Below are 5,406 nucleotides of genomic sequence, written 5' to 3'. Positions count from 1 at the left end.
TTTTTGTTAAATAATAACAAAAAAAAAATTAAGGAATTGATACTGGTTTATGTTAGATGATCTTGAGATGAATATGAATACCAATACTCTTTTCATGAATCCATCAATTCATTTAGTTTTCCCTTAATTCCGTTGAATTCAATTTCCACTTCATTAGTATTTACTGACTTAATAATTTGTTTGAATTTGACATTTTTTAAAGTATATCGAAAGGAACATGAAAAGATTTTGTGAAGATACGGGGACAAATAATATGAGTTGTAAAATATTTTCATCATGTTGTTTGGAAATTGTTTGTCTGGTGATATACTTGTATTTATGAGACCTGATTTTGTAATTAATTTTCTTGAAAGTGTACTTAATTAAAATTAAATACCATTAGGGAGGACAACCAATGTAAAGTTGATGTAAAATTAGGTAATTAGGCTTGTATTGGTCGTGGGGAATGCTAAGTTGGTACATTATTATATCAAAATCCATTGAAATAGGTAAGCAATCAGAAAAGATATATAAGGAATGCAGAAGTTTTTTTTTTCTTTTTTTGAAGCAAGGAATGTATAAGATGAAGAGGGATAACCAGGTCATAGGCTTATAAAAAAAAAAAAAAGGTCATAGGCTAGGGAATAATGTCGGCACCATCTATCTATGGAATTTTCTTTCAAGATATGAAAAGTAAATCTATCTATTGGTGATTTGGCTGTAGCATGGACCATGATAATACTTGCATAAGATGACGTTTTCTTGGTATGCTTAAAATGTCAATGTGCCAAACTAATAGCTGCTGCATTTGAGGTAGATGTCAATTCCACTTTAACAATTTTTCGACTCAACTTGATAAGAAGGCCTAGAAGACTTCACTCTGTTTTAGAATTTTTGCAGATAAGTAGAACTGAAATGTCTAGGAGGTCCAGCTACTTGCAGTTTATCCTTGAGACTTGTGTTAATACCCACAGTAAGGGAACCAATGACTGACTTTGGTGTGGTGTGGTGTGGTCAGGGTGTGTTATTTGCGAAAATCTAAAAATCCCCCACTTTTATACCCAAAAATTTTACACCTCTACGTGTCCATGTTTTATTGGCTCACTTTTAAAGCGGACTCCCTGTTTTTTCCAGATAGGACAGGGTGAGGATGAAATCTACGGTGGATAAAAATGACACATAGGGGTGTAAAATTGTGGTGTATAAAAGTGAGGATAAGTAACAACTTCGATTTATTTGAGTTTCGGCTTTGGTAGAGCCTTTCGTACGTAGTGTAGAGTTGTTGAGTTAGGTTGCCCTGAACAGTGAGTGTGAGATTGCTCCCTTCTTTTTCGCATGGTGTTCATGTTGGATAAAGCTTTCATTTAAAATGACATTTTTTCTGCAGGGGAATGAGTGGAATTTGAGAGATGAAACAAATTGAGCATCAGCTCGCACCAGGCCTATATTAGAATTACCAATTTCGTTCGTCAAAATTAATTTCACATTTAGCAGGGCTTGGTTCAAAATGCCAACGGCTTGCTGACATTCTGACATGAAGTAGTCTAGTAAAAGTTTGAGGGGCTAAGTAAACACCAAGGGGTAGTGGCGCAGCTGGTTAGCGCGTAGGTCTCATAGCTATTTAGAGTGATCCTGAGGTCGAGAGTTCGAGCCTCTCTCACCCCATATTCTTTAGACCAAAATCAACAATTCCTGGGTGAAATGGACAGTTATATTTTGATGCTGTTTAAATGGACAAAAATGTAAAAATAGGCAGGATGTAACCAATTTCATCGTGCCTATTTTCAAATATTTTTTCTTATTTTTAATTTAAACAGGATGTATCCAGTTTCATCCTTGCTATTTTTTAAATTTAAGCTAAGGATGAAACCATCCTTACTATTTTTTTTGGCCATTTCACCCAAACTATTTTCTACCCGTCCATTTGAACCGTGATTTAAAAATATTTGGACAAATGACCCATTTTCCGTTTTATGTATGACCTATTCTATTGCATTTTGAAATGATTTATCTCTCAAACTACACCAGGATGTTCGCAAACTTCATACCATTGAAAAGCATTTTAAAATACCTACGAATATAAACGTGCCTATCAAATTATGCATATTTCTTATATTTCTGATAATCAATTAAAAGGATAATTTTAGAAATATTCCTTATTTAATGATATAGGTCACTTAATAGTGGGACGGTGGGAGTATAATACGGCGAAAAAATAAACAAGACTCCCGAAACTTTGTTAACGAGGAAAAAATGCAACATAGCAGAAATACGAATTCACAAAAGAATAAATAATTAATGTATTACTTGATTTAAGGTCATCTCGATTAATTAATAATTAATGTATTACTTATGATATTGAATTATGCAAATAAGTGATATAATACGGAAAAAAATAAACAAGACTCCCAAAATTTTGTTAATGAGGAAAAACTGCAGTGTAGCAGAAATACCTCGAAATCTTGTCCATAGCGAATTAACCCTCCACAAACACTAGTCTATTATTATACTTTGTACTGGAATATAGTTCAGAGCGAATCAACCTCCGTCAATTCAGTTCTAGTCGTGCTCTTTACATCACTTGGTTGTCTCAAGATCCTAAACACTTGATTCCCCTGGCCTACGTCCTTAAAATGCCTATGAGTTGCTTAAATTAAAGTGGAGAATTTAACTAATATGCCTCTAACAGATAGTCTATTGATTTCCTTCAGATATATTCAGTCAAGGTAATGAATATATGTTTGCATATGAGGGATCTACAGAAGAAAAAAAAAAGATATCAAGCAAACCTAAACAATTAGGATAGTCTACTCTCTTCAAAAGGTTGTAGAGATGCCTAATTGATTCTAACTCCCAATATCAATATAAACTTGATATAAATCTTGTAGAATTATAAACCAAGAGTAGACACATGGGGAAATCCTAGAAATACGGTTTAGGCCAAAGTCCCAAACTTTACGCGCTAGTTCCCCCAGAAACCTCTTTCACAATGATATCAACTCTCACGATAGCATCCGGAACTCCCCAAAACAGATACTAAAAGATATAAACACATGTTGGATATCTTCAGACCTCTAATTCAAGTTATTAATCTCTAAAGAGAAGACAGACAGTCAACGAGTAGTCTGTTATTTTTCTGCATGAACTATCTTAATCGAATTTAGGAACCAACCTCGGTTAAGAGATTATGCAAAAAAAAAATGCACATCAAAAACATGATTCTTATTGTTAGGTGAAAAACCGGGGGTCTAACAATCACTCCCAATATTTCGCTTAGCAATCTCTATAGACTAACTCCAATATACTTTCAAGAGAATCAACTAGACAGTCAGACTCAATCTTAAGAAAAGTATATCAAAGAGTTATATCTCAATTTATCAATTCAATCTGCAATCAACCAAATAGGAATTTGCGAGCCCGATTGAATATAAGAAATAACTTAGACGGTACCAAAAACAAATATCCAAGTGTCAATTAATTTAATCAACAACCAAAGGTTGGATTCACAATTGATTGAACTTACGCATAATCTGTGATATTTCAATTATATAAAAAAATATAATACGAAAAATAAATAACACAGACACCATAAGTTTTGTTAACGAGGAAACCGCAAATGCAGAAAAACCCCGATACCTAGTCCATATTTGAACACCACACTGTATTAAGCCGCTACAGACACTAGCCTACTCCAAGTTAACTTCGGACTGGAATGTATTTGATCCCTAACCAATCTCACACTGATCAAGGTACAGTTGCGCTCCTTAGGTCTCTAAATCCCAGCAGAACTCTACGCACTTGTTCCCTTAGCTGATCTCACCCACAACTAAGAGTTGCTACGACCCAAAGTCGAAGACTTGATAAACCAATCTGTCTCACATAGAAAAGTCTATTGAATAGATAAATCTATCTCCCACAGATATACCTATGAGTTTTGTTCCGTCTTTTGATAAATCAAGGTGAGGAACCAATTGATATACCAGACTTATATTCCTGAAGAACAACCTAGAAATATCAATCACCTCACAATAATCTTAATCGTACGGTAGCGAAACAAGATATTGTGGAATCACAAACGATGAGACGAAGATGTTTGTGACTACTTTTTATCTTGCCTATCGCAGATTAAATCTCGAGCCAATCTTAGAGAAGATAGTACTCAATTACGATAGAAAATAGGAAGATCAGAATACGCAACTACAGAGAAAATAGTTGGGTCTGGCTTCACAATCCCAATGAAGTCTTCAAGTCGTTAACCTACAAGGTTTTGGAAAAACCTAAGGTTAAAGGAGAATCGACTCTTGTCGCAACTAGTATCACACTGGAGGTGTGGGGATTAAGTTTTACAGTTGCTAGAGTTCTTCATTATATAGTCTTCAAATCAGGGTTTACAATCAATGCTACCTTGGTAACAAAGCATTTAATATTCACCATTAGATGAAAATATGATTAGACTAAAGCCAATATCTTTCAATCGTTAGATCGAACTTAGCTTGTTACACACAAATGAAAAGTGACTTCATTTAAATATGAGTAACCGTACCTAAAAATGTACACCTTTGTTGGCTCAACAACAGTTAACCGAAGTTAGCCATATGAACACTTTCATATCAACCATATTCATCTTAACCATAACTAGTTCAAAGGACTCAAATGAAACTAGTTCTAGAGTTTTTCAATTGTTTATATTCTCATAGAATACAAGACACAATTGAAGCAAAATCGATTTTGATTCACTCAAATCAATTCATGAACATTATAGCCACGGTTTGCAAAAGATTGCATTCCTTAATATATAAATGTATTAGTTCATAAAAAAACCGATTTTAGAACATAACCTACTCAAGTATGCAAACGGGTACGCATACCTAAGTAGCTGGACTTGGACTGTGTTCGCTAGTATGCAAAACGGGTACGCATATTGTCGTTCACATCCGAACTCAGTTGAATATAATGCGCATACGGGTACGTATACTAAAGTTCCCGGACTTCAACTGACTTCTCCAATATGCAAACTATAGCTCCCGGACTTCACCTGACCAACCAGTACGCATACGGGTATGCATACTAGATTGCCGGTCTTGGACTACACATATACAAGTACGCATACTGTGTTTATATCCAATCATGGTTAATCGTTCTAAACTCACATTTCAATCATTGAAACATTCTCGGAAGATGGGAATAGCTGTCTCGCACAAACTATTAGCTTCAAAGCAATTTTCAAGAGATTGAATGATCAATAAGAAACATTCCGAGTCTACATCAAATGACTGTCTCACACAAATCATGTACGATGTTACAAGGCGATTTTCATATGATCATCTTTTGACTCTCGTAAAGAATATAAGATGAACTTGGTTAAAGCAAAATCTAACCAACACATATTTCGAGAAATATGTAAGCGAGTTAAAATCAGCTCGAAAT

General features: G+C 34.6%; 1 non-coding gene across 1 annotated transcript; it reads left to right on the top strand.

The window, feature by feature from the left end:
- The first annotated feature begins 1,557 nt into the window (after positions 1–1,557).
- Positions 1,558–1,644, top strand: TRNAM-CAU. The gene is given in 2 exon segments: positions 1,558–1,595; positions 1,609–1,644. It is a non-coding gene; the product is annotated as a tRNA-Met (tRNA).
- The last annotated feature ends 3,762 nt before the right edge of the window (positions 1,645–5,406 follow it).

The sequence above is a fragment of the Papaver somniferum genome, unplaced genomic scaffold, assembly GCF_003573695.1.
Source record: "Papaver somniferum cultivar HN1 unplaced genomic scaffold, ASM357369v1 unplaced-scaffold_65, whole genome shotgun sequence".
Taxonomy (NCBI): Eukaryota; Viridiplantae; Streptophyta; class Magnoliopsida; order Ranunculales; family Papaveraceae; genus Papaver; species Papaver somniferum.
This window is presented reverse-complemented; position numbering and strand designations above follow the sequence as displayed.